The following is a 25,271-nucleotide window of genomic DNA, read 5'->3' on the forward strand; positions in this document are numbered from 1 at the left end:
ATAATAGTTGAAACCTTCCCTGTACTAAGCTGGATTCTCACACAGCTTAAACACTACAGAATTTTCACAACAGAATTCTGTGCGGAAATTCCGCAGCATTTACAGTAGGAGCAAAGTAGATGAGAATTTGTAAATCTCAGCCTAAAAAATGAATGCGGAAAGTGTTTTGCTGTGCGACTTTCAAATCCACAGCATGTCAATTTATACTGTGTAAACTGCACAGAGAGAGCGTTTATGACCCATAAACTTCAATGGGGAGCATACATCACAAATTGTGTTGCGGTTTGTACAGCGCGGTTTGTACAGCGCTTCCACAGAGGAATTATAATAAAAAAACGTTACAAAATATGTCAATCAAAAGTCCTTCCTTGAAGTAAACACTATTATTATACTATTTCGAGAATTTGAATTGGAAAAAAAAAACACTGCCACTGTAGTTTTTATAAAGATTTGTCCACACCCTTACCTTTTTGTGAATTTAGTTAAGGACTCTAATTTCTCATGATACAAAGGCAATTAATTATCGCCATATTCTAGCAAAACCCTTAACAGGCTGCAATTCACATTACAACCACCTACGTGTAGACACAAAGTAAAACTACCTTTTTTTTTTTTTTTTTTTATAGCTGGTCATCTTGTACCACACATTTCAAGATATGCCAAGAGGAAATGTAAGGAAGGACACATCTGTATCTTAAATTAAAAAAAATAGGTTGAAGATAAAGCTTGTAGTAATAGTATCAGCTTTTTTAGTTCTGTGCCAAAATATTCAAAATATTCACAGACTGTGTCCACTGCACATTTTTTACCGAGTCATAATAGTGCTCTCATAGGGGTGGATGGGGTCCCTACTGTACTGTACTGTATATGCTTCTGTAGGAAACTGACAGAAAAAAATTGTGCCATGTTCCATTGGATGCAATCTGTAATCTTTATACATAGAGCATCCAACAGAGCCTGTATGGCAGCACATGGAGGTTGTGTGGCTTCGTACTAGGGAGTCGTGTGGTCTCCTTGTCCTGTCCTTCTCCTTGAAGGCTATGTATGCATTAGACCTTATCTTTATGTATTGCTAAGATCAGGATAATTAGATGATTAAATTGGCATATTTATTTCATTAAACCAACAAAATCGAAATATTAATGAATCATTGACAACAAATCTTCGAGTCATTGAAAGTGTAAGAGAAAAGAAAAAAAAAAATTCTTTACTTGCATTTTTTTAGGCTATGGCTCATTTACTTTTTCTGTTTTTATGGCTCTGTTACAAATATTAATGCAAAGTAAAACCCAGTTTAACATATCAATGGAGAAAATAGGCTCACTAAAATACTGCACAAGATGAAAACATGCGATTAAATAAATAGTAGAGCAAAATAGTGTCTATTTCTAAAAGACATAAAATTCTGTATCTAAAATATAGTAAATTGCTAGTCATGGATAGAGGCATCTGTCAGCAGTGATAATTAACTTTTGATTAGTATCTTTTCCAAAAATAGGAAAAATTATTTTTGTAAATTAGTTTTAACAGATGCAGGGTGTTATTGAATCTGTTTGCATATGACAACATGAAATTAGAACCATTTTGAATAAAAATATGCACTAGTACAGCTGTGTTGACAGGTCTGGTATATTACTTTCCCTTTCTAAACTTTGGTGTTGTGTTATCAATAACTATAGTCAAAGACATCTGTTAACAACTCCTATAGATGAGGAAGGAAGTATACTTACTACCTTACTGACAAACATCATTACTTCTAAGCTTGTCTAGTGACGGTTATTCCAGTTTCCACTGTAGCACTGGGTGTTTACGCTCCAGATGGTTCTGAGCCAATGTAATCTGGTTTTGAAGGTGTTCACCAGTGACATCACTATCATCTTGTTTGTCTATACATTTCCTACCACTTGAATCCCTTTCTCTGGTCTGGCCTAACACTCTGATCTGGCCTATTTTGTTTTGTTCTACATTGAACATATACTTTCCAAATAGCTAAGTTTAGATAAAAAAGGATTGTCTGGACATTGTACCATATCGTAGATCTTCAAAAGTAGGACTAGTATAGACTTTACTAGTACTCGACCAGTACTATTTTCAGACTTTGAAAGTAAGTAAGATTGTTTTGACTCATTGACAGCAAAAACAAATCTTAATAATGGTGAGGAATTTTTTATAAGTATATCAATTTCAGATTTGAGCCTTGCCTGCAATACTGACTCTGACAATTAAGCATATATCAGTGGGCATTCAGGCTATATTAGAATCCAGGCTTCAGCGTGAAAGACTCCTGGCTATTCTTCACCTTATCAGGCCAGTTGAGGACCATTTTGTATGTCTCAGTGCCCCTGGTAACTGGGAATCCTTAGGCTCCTGGCCAAGTCCACCTTCAGCAACCTGTGGTATTCTAATAACCAGTGCTGACTACCATTCTCTTTCTGTGGTGCTCTCTCAACCAAGACTTTGAGATCAGAGCCCAGGGAGAATATATGGCCTGTGCTCATCTGTTTAGCTGCAGCACTCCCTGCTCCTTGTAGACTCAACTTTTGTAAGCCCTCCACAGCTCTTCAGTAAGACTTCACAACCAAAATTCTGGCGATATGGACTCCACAAAAATCTCACCTTACTTTTTCCTCAAGCAAAACATCCAGATATTTTCATAACAGATATGTCTAGGTATTCAATTTATTTGTGGCATCAATACATATTGAAGATCCACCAAGCTCCTCCGTTCTAGAGTTATATGTAGCCACCTTTAAAAAATAAACCACTGCAGTCCTATAATTTATCTCATCACTCCACTGTGGACTGCTGTTCTGTAGTTATAAAAAAGGTAAGAAAGGACCTCTCATATGAGAATTCCAAAATGTCCCATCATCAAAACTTGACAATGCCATCTGTTTAAGGCTACAATCAAATGACAGTGAAAAAAGAATGGACATTAAAAACTGATCAAATGTCAGTTTTTCATGGCTGTTTTGCATCAGTGTCTATCAAAATTTTCATCCTTTTCCAGTCCGTCTGTCCATTTTTAATAGCCATTTGTCATCTGTTTGCCATCCATTTTTCATGGCCGATAAAAACCTAATGGATTTAATTTGTCAGGGTTTTATTGTCCAAACCCGCGGAAAACACTAGAGTGCCTATGTAGATAGGGATGTAATGCCCCTGTAGATAGTGTTACAGTTCCCACTGTAAAAAGTGTCAACATAGTGCCACAGTGCACACATAGTGCCACAGTGCCCACTACAAACTGCTTTATTATTACGCTATTACCCTTGGAACCTATTTACTAAAGCAATTCTTAACAAATGTGGAAGACATACTAATCAAAATCTAATTATTTCCGTAGACAGGTGCCTGTTTTCAATGACCACCAATTTCTTGCTTCATTTCTGTTATTCCACAATGGGTTGTTCTAGTAAGGCATACAATAGCTTGATTATCGATATGGAGAGATACAGAGCTAGATTATCATTCTGATGTTGGAGTATACTTTGGTGAAAGGTAAATACAATCTCAACAGCAAAATAGCCCCCAGTCTCCCTTTATAATTCTCAGTTTGTTGCCATTAATATATGTCAATTTTAAAAAGCACTGATCAGTATAAAGTTGTTGAAGTCATATAAAAGGATTTTATCGCCATTTTCATGCAGCTTATTTTTGTATTTGTTTATAGCTGTGAGACGAATAATTATCTCTGAGTCTCCAATTAACATGCACATGTGGCTTATCTGCATGTAAAAACTATAATGTACGGAGGATAATTGTCTGCCACTATAAGTGCCACTTATCTCTAGGAGAAACAAAGAATTTAATAGCAGTGTAAACAAAGCATGTCACATGTTAAAATCCAATATTCATTCATGATCCACCATATTACCAGAAAAGAAACCAGCATAGACAATTAACACAAACATATAGTAATCCATTTGTTAATAATTTGGTTCTTAAAAACAATTTTACGGTACACTGGCCTAATTGTTTATGGGAAATGATTTTGTACAGAATGTTACTGAACAGTAAAAATGCAAAAGTTCTACCAATCAGCACTGTTTTCTGGAAGTAAGAAGATTTTTCTATCTGCAATAACATCGGAATCAACATCTGAGTAGATAAATAGCTATAACAATTTTAAACAGTGCTCGATGACGTAAGAAATGCTCTGGCAATATTTATACTCAAAGATGGTGTCGCCACTTGATGTCCGGAAGGTATATGTTTATGTGCGGTCTCATAGGCCCTATAAGGCCGGGTTCCCACGGGTCAGATACGCTGCGTAATAACTGCACAGCGTATCCGACCTGGAACATGCAGCACCTTCCGTCTGAAGAACCGCACCGCATTGTGGTGCGGTTTTTCTAACAGAATTTCTGCTGTGGAAAACAGCGCTGTCGGGAAAAAAAGCTGTTCATACTTACCCTCTCCCTTTCTTCTGCGCGTGGTCAGGCCTCCTGGGATGATGTTGCAGGCCATGTGATACTGCAGTTGTCTCATGGGATGCAATGTCATCCTAGGTGGCCGGACTGTAGGAAGAAGGAGAGAGCTCTGGGCATATATAATTGTTGTTGTTTTTTTTCCTGAGTTGCGATTTTTGTCGTGGAATTGCAGCGATTCCACCGAAAAATTCACAACACTGGCCTTCTGTTGCGGGTTTTGCACCCCCAATTCAATGGGGAAAACCCACAACAGAAAATCAACGAAAACGCAGCATAGATTGACATGCTAAAAATGTAAATTACGCACCGCAGGTCAATTTATTAACGTTAATGCTGCATTTTTTTACGCAGCGTCGGCATGAGATTTTCTAAATCTTATCAATTTTGCTGCTACTATAAATGCTGCGGAATTTCCGCACAGAATACGTTGCGGAAATTCCGCAGCGTTTGCGCTATGTGGGAACCTGGCATAAACATTAGATTTTCAATAGGTCCCTTCAAAATTTGCAGACATGAAGAGGATTTTTTGTTTACTCCTCCTTTGTAGCTTTCAAACCTTTTTAATGATCTAAATTTTTTACTAGGTGAACTCTTTTTCTATTTCTTGCTTATCTACTTGCTTTAAAGTATTGTTTCATATATATATATATATATATATATATATATATATATATATATATATATATATATACTACCGTTCAAAAGTTTGGGGTCACCCAGACAATTTTGTGTTTTCCATGAAAACTCACACTTATATTTATCAAATGAGTTGCAAAATTACTAGAAAATATAGTCATTGACAAGGTTAGAAATAATGATTTTTATTTCAAATAATAATTATCTCCTTCAAACTTTGCTTTCGTCTTGGAATGCTCCATTTTCAGCAATTACAGCATTGCAGACCTTTGGCATTCTAGCTGTTAATTTGCTGAGGTAATCGGGAGAAATTTCGCTCCATGCTTCCAGAAGCCCCTCCCACAAGTTGGATTGGCTTGATGGGCACTTCTTGCGTACCATACGGTCAAGCTGCTCCCACAACAGCTCTATGGGGTTGAGATCTGGTGACTGCGCTGGTCACTCCATTACAGATAGAATACCAGCTGCCTGCTTCTTCCCTAAATAGTTCTTGCATCATTTGGAGGTGTGCTTTGGGTCATTGTCCTGTTGTAGGATGAAATTGGCTCCAATCAAGCGCTGTCCACAGGGTATGGCATGGCGTTGCAAAATGGAGTGATAGCCTTCCTTATTCAAAATCCCTTTTACCTTGTACAAATCTCCCACTTTACCAGCACCAAAGCAACCCCAGACCATCACATTACCTCCACCATGCTTGACAGATGGCATCAGGCACTCTTCCAGCATCTTTTCAGTCGTTGTGCGTCTCACAAATGTTGTTCTGTGTGATCCAAACACCTCAAACTTCAATTTGTCTGTCCATAACACTTTTTTCTAATCTTCCTCTGTCCAATGTCTGTGTGCTTTTGCAAATATTAATCTTTTTCCTTTTATTAGCCAGTCTCAGATATGGCTTTTTCTTTGCCACACTGCCCTGAAGGCCAGCATCCCAGAGTCGCCTCTTCACTGTAGAGGTTGACACTGGCATTTTGCGGGTACTATTTAATGAAGATGCCAGTTGAGGACCTGTGAGGCGTCTATTTCTCAAACTAGAGACTCTAATGTACGTGTCTTGTTGCTCAGCTATGCAGCGGGGCCTCCCACTTCTCTTTCTACTCTGGTTAGAGCCTGTTTGTGCTGTCCTCTGAAGGGAGTAGTACACACCGTTGTAAGAAATCTTCAGTTTCTTGGCAATTTCTCGCATGGAATAGCCTTCATTTCTAAGAACAAGAATAGACTGTCGAGTATCACATGAAAGCTCTCTTTTTCTAGCCATTTTGAGAGTTTAATCGAACCCACAAATGTAATGCTCCAGATTCTCAACTAGCTCAAAGGAAGGTCCATTTTATAGCTCCTCTAAACAGCAAAACTGTTTACAGCGGTGCTAACATAATTGCACAAGGGTTTTCAAGTGTTTTCTAATCATCCATTAGCCTTCTAACACAGTTAGCAAACACAATGTACCATTAGAACACTGGAGTGATGGTTGCTGGAAATGGGCCTCTATACACCTATGTAGATATTGCATTAAAAACCAGACGTTTGCAGCTAGAATAGTCATTTAGCACATTAACAATGTATAGAGTGTATTTCTGATTAATTTAATGTTATCTTCATTGAAAAAAACTGTGCTTTTCTTGCAAGAATAAGGAAATTTCTAAGTGACCCTAAACTTTTGAACGGTAGTGTATATATATATATATATATATATATATATATATATATATCCATTCCAATTAAAGGGAAACTACAGACTGTCTTTTCACACCACTGCTTGCAGGTGGCTTTTATTCCATGGTGTAAAAATTCTCAAAATCTTTATTAATCTTTTTTTCTGTTAATATTTATTTTCTTTTTTTACTTGTTTTGTGAATTAATTGACAAGTTCTGTAAATTCGATTCATGAGTGCAGGGTGAATAGTAAGAATTCAGTATATTGACCTTTTGTCCAAATTTGTTTCTATGTTGATAAATTATTAAGAATTGATAAGATGTCTTTTGCTTGTCAAATGACTGAAAAGATACGTATTCATTTTCGGACAAAGTTTCCCCTGTTTGGTCCAACACTTAGTATATTATCAATATACAGAAACACTTTATACTCAGTCATTATTTGGTGATTGCAACTGATCCATTCTTTCAATGATGGTAAGAAGAACAATTATGGAAATAACTGTAGCTCAGCTGAAAGCATCTAACAAGAACATAATAACCTCTTTGATTCCTGCATAGAATTCTTCCATGCTAAAGTAAACTTATCTTAAGTAGTTGTTAAATGTTGAGACAACAGCCTGGAGATTTGCTCATAACCAAGGAGAGATGCTAAAAACAAAGAAAAGGAAATAACGGAAATCCTAAGTGTATGTGCACTGGGAAAATACGCAGCTGTGCCAGGAATATATTTTAATAGCGTAGATGCATAGTTATTTAGACAAACACAATTCCCTGGTAATCTACTCATGCAAACGTTTATGCTTTTCTGAATTTTATCTTGGCTATTGAATCCTATCTGTTAACACTCAGAAACAAAATATGTGAGACCCATATAATCTATGTACATATTTTGATTTATACTTTATCATGAAAGTGGCGATTATTGTCTTGTGCACATATTATTACTGAACCTGAGGAGGAATTTATCATCTGTTAAATGATAATTTCAGTCATTTAAATAATTTGAGCTACATGTACTGTATGACTGATCCCAAAGGCAAATCTAAACCTGTAATACCCTAATCTGGCAGTGAAGAATTCAGCTAAAACAGTATATCCTATAAAGTGATTTTATTGAAAAGATTATAAATTTAATCATTTGCAAATCCAGCTCTCATTTTCAAGAACTAAAATGCCATAATTATTTTCAGCAACAGTCCTAATTCCATTACTTTGTGTGTTAACAGCATGGAAACATTGTTATGAATGAAAGTTACCACTGCCTGCTATTTACTGTCAATTGTACTGTATGCCGTATATTGCTTAATTGATTGTGATAATTACTGGTCTTTAAGGCTATTGTTTTTCTTTAATAGATAATTACTTGCAGCCAAATATTTGTCTGTTCTATGTAATACCTCTCTTTCCTCAGATCTTACTTTGACAGGAGATGGAAAGAGAGAGGACTTTACATAGTACAGACCCCGAGAGAATTTGTTACTGCAATACATTTTTCCTGTGAGTGCCATGATTGGTTGTCGTGATGATCATGTGATTGGGACCTGAACCATTTAGATCCCAGTGATGTTACCAGTACCCGAGGCTGTAAGTATTATCCAGATCCGGGTTTTGGGGCTGCTGTGGGGGACACAATTGGCAACATACCTGTAAGAATGAATTTAAATATAAGTCGGGTGTGCACAAAGCCCAGCAAATGTGACTGTATATTTATAGTGGGTGATACTGAAGTGGTTACTAACATCACAGTTAAAATCTGATATCCTTCCAACATAGAGGATGGAAGGGTACCCTTTTTATATGAGGATTACAAGACTTTCTTAAATTTGGAAAACAGAGGTGTCTGAGATTTAGAATAAAGTTCAAACGGGAGCCGGTCAGGACCGGGGGATTTCTGTAGAGCCCATTCTTGTGGCACGCCCTGTAATTCCGCAGAGTGGTTGGTGCACCAAGTAGGTTTTTTCGAACAATGAAAAGAGGAGGTAAGGATCTTTCGTTAAGATACTTCTCCAACTCCCTTGATTGATATTGCACCTTGGTCGTATATAGTTCCTGTATAATTCTCTCGTCTCTACTTTAAAGCAATTCTGGAATAAAAAGGGGAGCATATCAGATTTTAACTGTGATGTTAGTAACCACTTCAGTATCAAGCAGACAAAGGCTGCATTGAGAAGCTGAAACGTTGCACCATCTCTGTTTCACATATAGGAGAATAAATCTGGATTCTTGAAATCTTTGCTGGAGTGCTGCTTCCTTTTCCTTTTTGCATCTACATTGTGGGCATCCATCAGTCGGATTCCTGGAAGCTGGCACCCATTTTGACCCTGGAGGTTTAGTTCTGCTGTGTTGCACACATTTCTACTTTTTTACCCACTGTAAATATACTTTCACATTTGCTGGGCTTTGTGCACACCCGACTTATATTTAAATTCATTCTTACACGTATGTTGCCGATTGTGTGCCCCACAGCAGCCCGAACAGCCGGATCTGGATGCTACTTACAGCCTCTGGTACTGGTAACATCACTGCGATCTGAATGGTTCAGGCCCGAACCCCTCGAAGGAAAGCCACGCTGATGTAAACAGGCCCTAAAACTTTTGTCTTCCCTCAATTGTTATTCGTAATCAGTAACTCACCCCTTTGGCTGAATAGAAAAATATTCAGATTGGCGAATATCACCTTGTCGGAGTTGATTTGAAGAGGAAAAAGGACAGAAAATGAAACTATTTTATTTTACTGCACCTATAAATGAGGGTGGATTCTCGATTCATGACTTGGAGTATTACTTCCTGGCTTCATAGCTTTGCCATTTTATTTTATTGGGGTGATCTCGCTACTTATATGATATTACTTTACAGTTTCAACGACAAAATCAGGTTTTGGAATCTAGCATTCTGGGAGGACCAAAATTATTCTTTATATATTATGTTCCAGAAAGTTTGGGATGAAATGAAACGGGTATTCTCAATAACTTATTTTCTGTATATTTCTCCTTTAGGGAATACATATAATTTTCTGAACTTCCAGGATAGTGAGATCACAGAGTTCAGGAAAAAGGGGGGATTAATCTTCATGTCCCAGTTATTTAGGGGATGTGTGATGCTTGCTTTTGATAGTTTGTCAGCTCAATTTTTCTTAGCCAGATTCCGTTAGATAGTTGCAGTTATGAAGTGCTGCTCCACCTCTACGAATTCTCATTTTGGACCTTCTAATTTCTTCACCACAATTGTGGAACAATGACAGCGGTCATGCACCATACATTCCCCACTTGCTGCCTATTAAATAAAAAATGCATACGGTACTTACCTCACTGATCCTCTTCTTCTCTCCTATAGATCTCTTCATCCTTCCAGCGCGGCTCATACCGTACAAGGTCCTGATTCCGAGCAGCGTAAGGGCGTCATATGTGATGCATCACTTCTTAAAGATGTTCTGGCACCAGTTCATGAATGCCCTATCTCCTAACTAATCCAATAGGCGCTTTGATGCTGATAACTACAGTTGTGATTTGTTTTAAAAAAAAGTTTATTATTTTAAAAGTTATGTTCGTTTTTATACATATGCTTATTTGGCTCTTATTTAGCCAAATAGGAGGTTGCATTTTATTTTCACTCTGGGCTGTTGAAGAAAACTGTATGACGCTGTCCAATCAGCATCATACAGTCTCCTCTTCTCAGCTGCAATCGCGAGATCACGCTGTGTTGACTCTTCCGATCGCAGGTCCTCCACCACGGCGACTCAGCGGTACTCCAAGAAGACGGTCCCTACATCGCCTCTAGCCGTGACAGACAACTCTCATCCACAGCAGTGCTGCCACTGAAAATCAGCTCCATACATCTGAATGGGGTAGTTTTAGTAGCAAGCAGATTGATTTTTACAAGCTCTATTTAGATAAATGGAACAGTCGCATAATAAATGAAAATGCAATAAATTTGACGTGTGTGAATATACTCTAACTGACCAAGTGTATTGGACTGGACTATATAAATGGACTAGGACCGCCCAGCAAAGTGAGGAAGTTACAAAAAATGAGCCCCTTCCTCACATGCAGCAATTCCACCCTGAGATAGATAGATAGATAGATAGATAGATAGATAGATAGATAGATAGATAGATAGATAGATAGATAGATAGATAAAAGCACTGACATAACATACCATCAATTACATTTTTTAAAGATCATACACCAGTGAAAATCCAATAATGTGCTCCACTTTTTCAGAAAGTATTACACATTTATAAAGATTCAAGGAATCACTGGTGCAAAAGAGGTAGTGTCTTAGAATTATATGAATCATCCCAGACTTAATGCCCTCTTTCAGACTAAATAAAGTCATAAATAAATACAAGTATTAATTTAGTACATATGCAACCAATTCAAAACCCATACATTAGTTAACGCAAATAGTATGCATAAAAAATTAATGTCTAATAACAGATATCAGGACAAAAAACCCGGTCAGCACAATAATATAATATAGCTGAACCAAGAAAATAAATGAAGGGCATAAATTGCATGCATAATAATTGCATGGGGAACCTCAGGAAACAACATGTGTAAAAAGTATAAATAGGGTCATTATATAGTTGTCAATGATGATATATCAAATAGTATTTGATGCATATAGGCTGCAATACAGTAAAGAGGGACAAATTAAAAAGTAGAAACATATAATCTTTTTTACCTTAATTTTTACATCAAGGAATGAACAAAAATGTATTCCAGAGAGTACTTAAAGAGGATGTCATATTTAGGCAACCCTTACACAGAATTAGGCCACTGTAATTTTCCAGTTTATCTAACTGCAGCTGTTAGTCGGAGTGGTATCTTCTCTTTTTAGCTCTTTCTAGGCCTGAACCTTTAGCAAAGAGACCATAAATGATTGCAGGCAAATTGCTGTTATGTATTAAAAAAAAACTAGAGGGTTTCCGGTTTTCGCCTGGCATTCTTCATCATGACAAGAGTAACATAATGTTCAAAGACAAATCGGGATACGTATTTTTTTCGTGATAAACGTGTCCTTCCTTAATCCCTTCAGGACTGAGCCTGTTTTGGCCTTGTGGACGCAGCCAATTTTTTCAAATCTGACGTGTCACTTTATGTGGTAATAACTTGGGAATGCTTTTACCTATCCAAGCAATTCTGAGATTGTTTTCTCATGACATATTGTACTTTATGTTAGTGGAAAAATTTGATTAATAAATTCAGTATATGTTTGTGAAAAACACCAACATTGAGAAAAAAAATAATCAAAAATGATCATTTTTCGCAATTTAAATGTATCTGCTTGTAAAACAAATAGCAATACCACACAAAATAGTTACTAATTAACATGATAGTTACTAATTGTCATGATGAAGACTATATTGGTGGGGGGAGAAACAGAATGTGGGGAGAGGACTAGACAACAAGATAAGGAGATCCTTTCGTTACAAAACATCAGTGTAAATAAAAAGGCCCGATTAATGTCAAATCACATTTCTGATAATAAAAGTGAAAAACTGACAGGCAAGTTAAAGTGTATGTTCACAAATGCCAGAAGTCTAGCAAGCAAAATGGGGGAGCTGGAGGCCTTGATACTGGAAGAAAATATAGATATAGTTGGTGTTGCTGAAACATGGCTGGACTCTTCACATGACTGGGCTGTAAATCTACAGGGTTTTACACTTTTTCGGAAAGACAGGACAAATAGGAAAGGTGGTGGTGTATGTCTGTATGTGAGAAATGATATGAAGGCGAGTGTGAAAGAGACAATAGTGGGTGAATACTGTGAGGAGGTTGAAACCTTGTGGGTGGAACTAGAAAGGGAGGTAAACACTGAAAAAATTACTTTTGGTGTAATCTATAGACCCCCCAATATAACTGAGGAGATGGATGTTCAGCTATATAAACAGATGGAGCAGGCTGCACAGGCGGGTACTGTAGTGATAATGGGAGATTTTAATTTCCGAGATATTAATTGGTGTCATGGTTCGGCTTCAACTGCAAAGGGGAGACATTTCCTCAACCTGTTGCAGGAAAATTTTATGGGCCAGTTTGTGGAAGACCCGACTAGAGGTGAAGCTCTGTTGGATCTGGTCATTTCTAATAATGCAGATCTTGTTGGGAATGTCAATGTTCGTGAAAACCTCGGTAACAGTGATCATAATATAGTTACATTTTACCTATACTGTAAAAAACAAACGCAGGCTGGGAGGGCAAAAACATTTAATTTTAAGAAAGCCAATTTCCCCAGGATGAGGACTGCAATTCAGGATATGGGAAGAACTAATGTCAAATAATGGAACAAATGATAAATGGGAGATTTTCAAATCTACTTTGAGTTATTATAGTGCAAAATGTATTCCTATAGGTAACAAGTATAAACGACTCAAATTAAACCCCACATGGCTTACACCTTCTGTGAAAGGGGCAATACATGACAAAAAAAGGGCATTTAAAAAATACAAATCTGAGGGTACAGCTGTAGCCTTTGTAAAATATAAAGAGCTTAATAAAATCTGTAAAAATGTAATAAAATTAGCAAAAATACAAAATGAAAGGCAGGTGGCCAAGGATAGTAAAACAAATCCTAAAAAATTCTTCAAGTATATAAATGCTAAAAAGCCAAGGTCTGAACATGTAGGACCCCTAGATAATGGTAATGGGGAGTTGATCACAGGGGATCAAGAGAAGGCAGAGTTACTAAATGGGTTCTTTAGCTCTGTATATACAACTGAAGAAAGAGCAGCTGATGTAGCCAGTGCCAGTGCTGTTAATATATCAGTTGATATACTGAATTGGATGAATGTAGAGATGGTCCAAGCTAAATTAAATAAAATAAATGTGCACAAGGCCCCGGGACCAGATGGGTTACACCCTAGAATTCTTAAAGAGCTTAGTTCAGTTATTTCTGTCCCCCTTTTCATAATATTCAGAGAATCTCTAGTGACTGGTATAGTGCCAAGGGACTGGCGCAGCGCAAATGTGGTGCCTATTTTCAAAAAGGGCTCTAGGTCTTCCCCAGGTAATTATAGACCAGTAAGCTTAACATCCATCGTGGGGAAAATGTTTGAGGGGCTATTGAGGGACTATATACAGGATTATGTGACAAGAATTAGCATTATAAGTGACAGCCAGCACGGTTTTACTAAGGACAGAAGTTGTCAAACTAACCTAATCTGTTTTTATGAAGAGGTGAGCAGAAGTCTAGACAGAGGGGCCGCTGTGGATTTAGTGTTTTTGGACTTTGCAAAGGCATTTGACACTGTCCCCCATAGACGCCTAATGGGTAAATTAAGGACTATAGGTTTAGAAAATATAGTTTGTAATTGGATTGAGAATTGGCTCAAGGACCGTATCCAGAGAGTTGTGGTCAATGATTCCTACTCTGAATGGTCCCCAGTTATAAATGGTGTACCCCAGGGTTCAGTGCTGGGACCCCTATTATTCAACTTATTTATTAATGATATAGAGGATGGGATTAATAGCACTATTTCTATTTTTGCAGATGACACCAAGCTATGTAATATAGTTCAGACTATGGAAGATGTTCATGAATTACAGGCAGATTTAAACAAACTAAGTGTTTGGGCGTCCACTTGGCAGATGAAGTTTAATGTAGATAAATGTAAAGTTATGCATCTGGGTACCAACAACCTGCATGCATCATATGTCCTAGGGGGAGCTACACTGGCGGATTCACTTGTTGAGAAGGATCTGAGTGTACTTGTAAATCATAAACTCAATAACAGCATGCAGTGTCAATCAGCTGCTTCAAAGGCCAGCAGGATATTGTCGTGTATTAAAAGAGGCATGGACTCGCGGGACAGGGAGGCCTCATCTAGAATATGCAGTTCAGTTCTGGGCTCCAGTTCATAGAAAGGATGCCCTGGAGTTGGAAAAAATACAAAGAAGAGCAACGAAGCTAATTAGGGGCATGGAGAATTTAAGTTATGAGGAAAGATTGAAAGAATTAAACCTATTTAGCCTTGAAAAACGACGACTAAGTGGGGACATGATTAACTTATATAAATATATTAATGGCACATACAAAAAATATGGTGAAATCCTGTTCCTTGTAAAACCCCCTCAAAAAACAAGGGGGCACTCCCTCCGTCTGGAGAAAAAAAGGTTCAAGCTGCAGAGGCGACAAGGCTTCTTTACAGTGAGAACTGTGAATCTATGGAATAGCCTACCGCAGGAGCTGGTCACAGCAGGGACAGTAGATGGCTTTAAAAAAGGGTTAGATAATTTCCTAGAACAAAAAAATATTAGCTACTATGTGTAGAAATTTTTCCTTCCCTTTTCCCTTCCCTTGGTTGAACTTGATGGACGTGTCTTTTTTCAGCCGTACTAACTATGTAACTATGTAACTATGTAACATTTCCCATATGTCTACTTTATGTTTGCATCATTTTTTGAACATTTTTTTTTACAAGGCTTAGAACTTTAGCAGCAATTTCTCACATTTTCAAGAAAATTTCCCAAACCTATTTTTATAGGTACTAGTTCAGTTCTGAAGAGGCTTTGAGGGCCTTATATATTAGAAACCGCCATAGGTCACCCAATTTTAAAAACTGCACCCCTCAAAGTATTCAATACAGCATTTAGAAAGTTTCTTAACCCTTAAGGTGTTTCACAGGAATTAAAGCAGAGTAGAGGGGAAATTTACAAATTTCTTGTTTTTTTGTCAGAAAATCCATTTTAATCAATTTTTTTCTGTAACACAAAAGCTTTTACCAGAGAAACGCAACTCAATATTTATTGCCCAGATACTGCAGTTTTCAGAAATATCCCAGATGTAGCCCTAGTGTGCTAATGAACTCAAGCATCCATCCTCAGAAGCAAAGCAGCACCTAGAGAATTTTGGAGCCTCCTTTTTATTAGAATATATTTTAGGCACCATGTCAGGTTTGAAGAGGTCTTGTGAGGCCAAAATAGTGGAAACACCCCCAAAAAGACCCCACTTGGCAAACTACACCCCTCAAGGAACTCATCAAGGGGTATAGGGAGCATTTTAACCCCACAGGTTTGTTGCTGAATTTAGTGGAATTAGTCTGTAAAAATGAAAATCTGAATTGTTTCCAATAAAACATAGAAATTCTAAACTTTTACAAAGAATAAAGAGGAAAAAAAAACACAAGATTTGTAAAGCAATTTCTCCTGATTACAGCAATACCCCACATGTGGTAATAAATGGCTGTTTGGACACACGGCAGGGCTCAGAAGCGAAGGAGCGCTATTTGGCTTTTGGAGCTCAAGTTTGCTGGATTGGCTTTCGTGTGTCATGTTGCATTTGCAAACCCCTTGAGGGACCAAAACAATGGACACCCCCTAGAAGTGACCCCATTTGGGAAACTGCAGCCCTAAAAAGAATTTATCTAGCGGTATAGTGAGCATTTTGATCCCATAGGGTTTTTTGCTGAATTTAGTGTAATTAGGCCGTGAAAACTTCTATTGTTTTTTACTATTTTGTGTTATGGCGTTCACCGTGCATTATAAATGACATATTTAATTTATTTTGTGGGTCGATGCGATTACGGCAATACCATATGTATATAGGTTTATGTTTTAAGGTGTTTGCACGATAAAATCACGGTTTTAAAAAAAAATAATCGTTTTTGTGTCGCCATATTCTAAGAGCCACAACTTTTGGATTTTTCCATCAAGAAAGCTGTGTGAGGTCTTGTTTTTTGTGGTACCATTTTTGGGTACATGCGACTTTTTGATCCCTATTTATTTAATTTTTTGGGAGCTGAAGTGACTGAAAACACTGATACCAATTATATATAGTTTATTTTTTATTTTTTATAATAATAAAGGACTTTATAAGGGAAAAAGGGCAATTTTTAATATTATTATTTTGACCTAATCGCTTCCATAGATGGCAGACCATAGCTATAGCCATAGCAACAATCGGCCCCCGCAATCATGCCGCGTCGTGCCGATGTTGTTATAACAACTTAAATGCGGCAGTCGCTATTTAGGGGGTTAATCAGCGAGGATCACGGCTGTGATCCGACAGGAAGTTTTCCCCCGGTACTAAGGCTGCTAGTAGCAGCCCGTACTGGGAGATGCCAGGTTGCGGGGAGTGCATGTGTGCTCTGTTAAGAGCACACGTAGATTAACGGGATGCAGGCACAAGGACCAGTGCTGCAGCCCGTTAATCTATGTGGGGTGGTCGGGAAGGGGTTAAAGTAAAGATCAGAAGCACAATCTTTACATAGCTGCATACCAGTAAATGGACTTTAACAACAGCAGAAAGTAGAGAGAAACCTGCAGCACTCCAAAATATCTATAAAAAAAGTTGTTTATTCACCAGGTCATATGCAAAATTTCAACCTCATTAGGCAACGACAGTGAATGCATCCTATGCAACTCACTGTTAGCTCAAAATATCTACCACCTGCATGGGAAGAAGCATTTTATTTTCTAAGGTGATCGATATAGACGTCACTTTTTGGCGTTTTGGGGGATCAGCACAGAAAAAAAAGTAATCAAACTGTACGCATGTCTTTTAGAACAAGCATCCCTAACCAAGTTTCCATCCAGTTATAGAATTCTTATAAGGTGTTAAATTGGCTCAGAGTTATTCAAATCGAATGCTCAAACTAAATTGTTAGTGTGAAACATATGTAAGTCGTGAACATTATCTTCATCATATAGCGGATATTGGGGTAAAAGAACATTCATATTTATTTGTATTGAGCGGAGTACCAGCGACATCGGCTCCTGTCACTATATAAGCAGCAGTTCCCCTTTATTACTGCCTCTTCTCTATAGTTTTAACATATATCAGCGGGTTTTGGTAACAATGGTTCACACCGCTATATAAGTGGCAATTACCCTTCGACTATCTTTACCATCACTGCTTCTAATGAAAGAGGAATGCATGTCCACTCCACGCACCTCCATCTATAATGAAGGAATGGGGAAAGGACAGTAATCTCCCATCGACTCTGTGTACCTACCAATCTATGAAACTCTATATATAATGGAGCCTTTGGATATATCGGAGGTCGCTGCATAAATTCTCAATTCTCAAATTTTACAATAGAATAAAATAAAATAAATTGCTCTATGACCAACATAAATTTTACAGCATTTTTAATATATTCAGCACTAAAGGCAAATTACAGTGATATCATATTAGAGATAAATTTATAACGGGAATATTTCCCAACCGCTGAACATCTCCAGAGGCAAGATAAAAATAAAAAAATCACAAATATTGTGGCCCATTTGTTTTTATCTTTCCATATGATTTCTAAAATAATTAAAAAGATAAAAATGTGTAATAAAATCACAACAAGCAGCCTCCCTGGTCTTTACCCTTTAACCCTCTACAGGGATCTGGTCTTCACTGTGGGGAGACTGCCAGGTCGCTACCTCTTGAGGTGGTCCAGGCGAAGTAGCTGCTGGCCAAACAGAAGCTAGGCAGAGACAGGCAGATAATACCTTGGTGGTAGCAAACAGGAGCTGGATTGCTGGAAGCACGCTGGTGCCGGATTATTGGAAGCATCCAGAGGGCATGGGATACCGACAGGTAACAGACTCAAGGTACGTGATACCAAAGGGTAACAGACTCAGGATAACAACAGGTAATGGATTCAGGATACAGAACCTTCACAGAATAACACTAGGTTTTTCCAACTTTGCTCAGACACTGGGGAAAGAGACCGAGAAATGTAGGAGCAAATTTGTAAGAAGGAACCTTTAAGCTAATATTCTTAGAGGACAACCAGACTTTAGCTTGATTTGTTGTCAGATCTGGGGAAAGCTTCTGTAGAAAACATTGGCTGCGGGAACTTTGGAGGTAGCTGGCACAGGGAGAGGCACACAAGGATGTTGGCTGTAAATTATTAAAAATGGAGAAGTAGCAGTGGATTTACTTGTATGATTATTATATGAGAATTCAGCTCAGTTGTCATGTTGAGCTGATATGAAATGGCGGAGATTGTTTTTGAGCACTTGATTATTTTGTTCAACTTGGCCATTGGATCGTGGATGGTACGCAGAAGAGAAGTCCAGTTTTACATCCAGAAGTTTACACAGAGCACTCCAGAATTTGGATGTGAACTGGATGCTTCGATCAGAGACAATGTGGAGAGACAATATGTGCAGACGAAAGACATGCTGAATGAAAAAACTTGCCAGGTGAGGAGCAGAGGGAAGACCAGACAGAGGAATAAAATGTGCCATCTTGGAGAAATGTTCTACAATGACCCAGACAGTGGTGCAGCCAACAGAGGGGGGAAGATCTGTAATAAAATCCATGGCAATATGCTGCCAGAGAATATCAGGAACTGGCAGAGGTTGGAGTAGGCTCACAGGCTTAGAATGAGCAATTTTGCTTTGGGCACACTTGGTACATTTGGAGACAAAGTCTTGGACATCCGGGGGTAGCGTGGGCAACCAATAGTGGAAAGTGATGAAATCCAGGGTATTTCAAATGTCAGAATGGCCGTCCAACTTGAAGTTGTGACCCCAGGAGAAAATGTTCTTGTCTGCAGAAGGGACATAGGTTTTCCCTGGAGGAATATCTTTAATCTGCAGAAGAGTAACAGCTATCTCGCGTGGGGGTGAATGATGTGCTGTAGATCCTCTGCATGGTTGGTTGTCATAAACAAGCAGGATAGAGCGTCTGCTTTGACGTTTTGGTCCGATGGACGGAAATTAAGTTGAAACTTAAACCTGGCAATGAAAAGCGACTACCTGGCTTGACGTGCATTTAAACGTGCTGACTACAAGTAGGTAAGGTTCTTGTGGTAAGTGTAAATGACAACTGGATGTGCAGAACCTTCACATAGATTTATCCACTCTTCTAGGGCCAACTTGATGACTAGGTGCTCACACTCTCCAATGGAATAGTTCCTTTCCGCTACCGAGAAGGGTTTAGAGAAAAAAGCCTCTGAGGTTTTTTGGAAGATGAGTGCTCCAGCACAAACGAAAGAGTCGTCAACTTCCGAGAACTGACGGGAGACATCTGGTGGAGGCAGAAGTGATAGACATTTTAAGCTATGAGAATGCAGATTCAGCTTTTGTGGGCCCATTCTTTGCATTTGCTCTCTTTTTGGTGATCGCTGAGATGGGAGCGGTAAGCGAAGAAAGAGGGATAACTTGTCTGTAGAAGATCATGAAACCCAGAAACCTCTGCATAGCACAAAGACCTTGAGGACGAGGCCAATCTAGAATGGACTTTACTTTTTCTGGATCGACCTGGAGTCCATGATCGGGGACAATATAGCCCAGGAAGGACAAGGATTGTTTTTCAAAGTTGCATTTTTCCAATTTGGCGTAGAGGTTGTCCCCCCTTAACCGCGGCAGGACTTGACGAACATTCTTACGGTGTGTCATCAGATCAGCTGAGCCGATCAAGATGTCGTCCAGACAAACCACCATGCAGACATACAAGACATCCAAGAATATAATGTTCACTAATTCCTGGAATACAGCTGGAGCATTACATAATCCGAAGGGCATCACAAAATATTCGTAGTGACCGTCTCGGGTGTTGAATGCGGTTACGGATCAAGTTATAAGCACCACGATGATCCAGCTCAGTGAAAATCTTGGCTCCAGGAATACGGTCAAAGAGCTCAGAGATTAGCGGCAAGGGGTATTTGTTTTTGACTGTGATCTTATTCAGACCACGATAGTCTATGAAGGGCTGGAGGGATCCATCTTTTTTTCCTACAAAGAAACATCTGGCTTCGGATTGAGATGTTGACTTCTTAATATACCCCCTCTCGAGGTTTTCCTTGACATATGTCGACATCGCTTGGGTCTCAGGCAGAGAGAGAGGATTCACCTGTCCACGAGAAGGTGAAGTCCCAGGAAGCAACTCGATAGGACAGTTGTTTGGACAATGCGGAGGCAAGCATTTGGCCTCCTTCTTTCTGAACGAGTCAGTATAGCAAGCATATTGCGGAGGTAGACCAGGGAGCGACTGAGACACTGGAGGTCAGAGGCAGACAACTGTCTTGACTACAAGGTCCCAACTGAAGAATTTCTCGAGAATTCCAGTCAAGGATGGGAGTGTGCTTGTGAAGCCAATGTAGTCCCAAAAAGATTGGATTAATAGCTTCGGGTAGAACGTAGAAAGCTAGTTGTTCTGAACGTAGAACATCCCCGTGTACCTTCAATGGTTCAGAGATTTTTTAAGATTGGATCTGACAATGGATGACCATTCACGCAAGCCACCGCTAGAGGTTTCTCTAGCGGAATCATGGGCAAGCGGAGATGATCTACTAAGGCCTGGTATATTAAGTTCCCGGCCGCTCCGGAATCCAGACAGGCTGAGACGGAATTTGATGCTTTGCAGGCAAAGATAGAGACTGTGATCGAGAGTTTAGTGAAGAATTTTACAGAAGGCATTGGTTCACCTAGGGTAGTATCTTCCTATCAACCCTAGCTGCTGGAGTTTCCTGGCATCTGAGGACATTGACGCCCAAAATTACCCTTTCTCCCACAATACATACACAAGTTAGCAGCATGTCTGTGCTGCCGCTCCTGGTCTGATATTCTGATCCAGTCAACCTGCATAGGCTCTTCAGAGGCAGTCTTGGAAGGAGGAAGCAGGGGTCTTTGAAAGTTAGGTGCCAGTCTAGAGAACTTTCCCTCTTGGAGGGCTTCTTGGGAACGTTCCTGGAACCTCAGAACTATGCGGGTGGCTAACAGAATCAGAGCATCCAGAGTACGAATTGCCAATTCATCATTAAGCCTACTGGCTAATCCTTTCCTGAAGGTCACCATAACAGCCTTATCATGGCAGGAAAGCTCTTCTGCGAGAGAACAACATTGAATATTGTATATTCTCCAACAGTCGAACTTGCTTGACATATAGAAATAATGGAAGCAGCGGCTGAGGATGTATGGCCCGGTTCTTCAAAGACGGTATCAAAGGTGTCCAGGAAGAGCTACAAATTAGTGAACTCCGATCCTTAACGTTCCCAGAGGGGATTTGCCCATAACAACGCCTTGCCAGACAACATGGAGAGAATAAATGCTACCTTCGTCTGGTCTGTAGTGAACATGTGGGCATGCAATTTGAAGTGAATCTTGCACTGATTGAGAAAGCCTCGACAGGTTTTGGAATCCCCATCATAGTGGGATAGAAGTGGCAACTGAATTCGGGTTCCAGAGCTGACTGGAGCTACTGCTAGCTGAGGAGTAAATGAAACTACAACTTGTGAAGCTGCCGGAGTAGGAACAGGAGCGATGTCCAGGCGACTGGCTATGGTGTTAATCGTCTGCAATAGCTGATCCTGGTGTAATCGAAGCTCTCGAATATCGTCTTGCATGACTTAAATAGCCGTCTTGGGTTTCCCAGCGGGGTCCATGGCCTGAGAAAACTGTAACGACCAGCATTTTTGTGGACCTACCAGGCTACTCCTGCTGGAAGCACACTGGTGCCGGATTGCTGGAAGCATGCTGGTGCCGGATTGCTGGAAGCACGTTGATGCCAAATTGCTGGAAGCACGCTGATGCCAGATTGCTGAAAGCACCCAGAGGGCACAGAATACTGACAGGTAACAGAGTTCAGGATACCAACAGATAATGGACTCAGGAAACAGGATACAGAACTTTGCAGGATAGGGAAAGGGGCAGGGTCACTTATAAGAGCCAGGGTGTGCAAGGATAGGCTGGGGACATTTTTAGTAGTGCGCACGCTGGCCCATTAAGAACTGGCACAAGCGCGCGCACCCTATGGGCACAGTCCGGGAGAGAAGGCAGAGAACAGAGCATGCACAGTCCTGCGGCAGCTGGTAAGAGGCGGACGCCAGCGGTCAGAGGCCGCAGGCATTACAGATTGTTTTATAAGACAAAGTAAAATGAATGCTACTTACACAGGTGCATTGTCTATAATATTTGAAGTTTGTATATGAACTAGGGGACAATATATTTTATTATTAATTCACATAATAACAATGAGAAAAAATTCAGCTAAATTCTGACTTTACTGTAATTGCTATGACTGTGTATGTTACATCGAGGCACAGTATATATTTATCTGATATTCAGTGATCTCTCTTATAAGGGTCACATTGAAATATATTGTAAGCTATAAGTTATGTGGTTATTCCTCTAATAATCTATTTCATTCTTATGTGACAAGTATATCAGGGAATAGTGTATCATGCAACATATAAATCTTTTGAAATAAGTAGCTCTCAATAGTATACAAAGCAGTATACAAAACATTAGACTTAAGGGAACCCGAGAATGGTCTAAAGCTTGCAAAGCAAATAGATCTTGAATTTGATTTTACAAACCCTATAAATCACAATAGAATTAAGGGTAGAGGTCAGGCCCAGGAGGGTCATGTCAAATATGTATGAGCTTTGTATATAGGCTTTCAGAACAGGGAACATTATATTCGCTTTCCAGATGTTGGCTGTAAAGTATCACTGTAGAAATGTATATTGTATGTTGCAGGTCGTAGAAACAAAGTATACTCATAATGAAGCTAAGATAATGAAAAAAGTAACTCATGGAAAAATAATCCATGGTGATTAATATGGTCAAGTAATACAAAATTCAATTAACTGGTTGCCGACACTTGACGAGTATGCCCGTCATGAGTGTGCAAGGGTGCCCTTTGCGATCAGGTGTGGGAAAAGGCAACCCTACTCTAACGGAGGTGATCAGTGGAACGTCAAGTTAAATGCCACAATCAATGTTGATCGCAACATTCAAAGGGAAAAAGATAGTGCCCCCCTCTTTGAATGCATCACAGGGATTCCCTGTTCCGGTTCATTGAAGGACCCCTGGTGTGTCTGAGCAAATTTAGTGTTGTTAGCGTATACTTAGGTATCAGTACTGTCAGTATACAAGCTAATGTACTGACATAAAGATATATGCCAGTACATTAAAGCTCAAATAAAAAAAATCCCCCTATGGGATAAAAAATAAACAAAGAGTAATCTCTACATATAATAAAACCGTAAACTTTCCGTGCCTATTCATTGAAAATATTTGCGAAAAATAATAATTGGGGGGGATGAAGGATAAGCGATAGAATGCATTAGGATCATTTTTGGAATTTTTGTCTGTTTGTCTGTTTGTTTGTGCACGCATTACGTAAAAACTACTGACTCAATTCGGATGGGTTCAATCAATCAGAAGATATGCTAATTTAACGTTTAAAAAAAAATAATTAACATTGCATTAGTATAACAACAACAAACACATGGAAACCATGGAAACCATGGAAACCATGGCAACCAATCACATTTTTACTTTCATTTTGAATTGTCTTGGAAAAATAGACACCAGTAGGTTGCTATGTGCAACTGCTCCAAATTTCATCTATACTTATTGTTAAATAAGGGAGAGGTTGCAATCAATCAGCTGCCTCAGACAAATTACAGCTGTGATCTGATTGGTTGCTAAGGACAACAACTCCAACTTTCGTCTATATTATTTTTTTTATGCATCGGAGGAACATATAACTACAAATCAGGTTTCTGCTTTCATTGTCCAAGCTGCCTCAGAAAAAAGAAGTGTAATCTGATTGGTTGTTATGGACAACAGCTGAAACATTTGTCTACATTGATTTTTACACATAGTAAGAAGATATAGCAACCAATCAGATCACTGCTATTATTCACCTACTGCCTCACAAGTATGTAAACTACAATCTGATTTGTTGCTATGGACAAAAGTTCCAACATTTGTTTATTTTGGTTCTTACACATAGAAGGGAGATAACATAACCAATCAGGTTGCTGCTTTCAATCTCATAGCTGCCTCACAAGAACAAACTGTAATCTGATTGGTTGCTCTGGCAACAGTTCCAACATTTGTCTTTAATGGATATTACACATAGAAGAGAGATAAAGCAACCAATCCGCTCACTGCTTTCATGCACCTAGCTGCCTCAAAAAACTGTAATCTGATTGGTTGTCTCAAAGGGCTCGGACAGAGGCCTCTCGGTCTCAAGGGAGTAAATGCCTTCCAGAAAAAGATTCAATATTTCTCAATATACCAGAAATGCAAAAAGAATGAGACATTCGCTCTCAAGAATCTGAAGATCATGAGGCGACATTTATTGCAGCTCAAGAACGTCAGGCCAGAACTCACGCATCAGAAACTTCTACCCAGCGTGAGTCTTGGCTAAGTACACAGCGTGCTCGCATTGCGGCCTCTCGGTCTCTGGAGAGTAACGAGGAACGCAATGTATCTGCTTGTAAAACAGATAGTTATACCACATAAAATAGTGACTAGTTAACATTTCCCATATGTCTACTTTATGTTTGCATAATTTTTTGAACATCATTTTATTTTTCTAGGACGTTACAAGGCTTATAAGTTTAGCAGCAATTTCTCACATTTTCTAGAAAATGTCAAAAGCCTATTTTTTTTAGGGACCAGTTCAGATCTGAAGTAGCTTTGAGGGCCTTATATATTAGGGACCCCCACATATCACCCCATTTTAAAAACTGCATCCCTTAAAGTATTCAAAACAGCATTTAGAAAGTTTCTTAACCCTTTATGTGTTTCACAGGAATTAAAGCAAAGTGGAAGGGAAATTTGCAAATTTCATTTTTTTTGCAGAAATTCCATTT

Source organism: Rhinoderma darwinii, chromosome 5 (assembly GCF_050947455.1).
Source record: "Rhinoderma darwinii isolate aRhiDar2 chromosome 5, aRhiDar2.hap1, whole genome shotgun sequence".
NCBI classification, from domain to species: domain Eukaryota; kingdom Metazoa; phylum Chordata; class Amphibia; order Anura; family Rhinodermatidae; genus Rhinoderma; species Rhinoderma darwinii.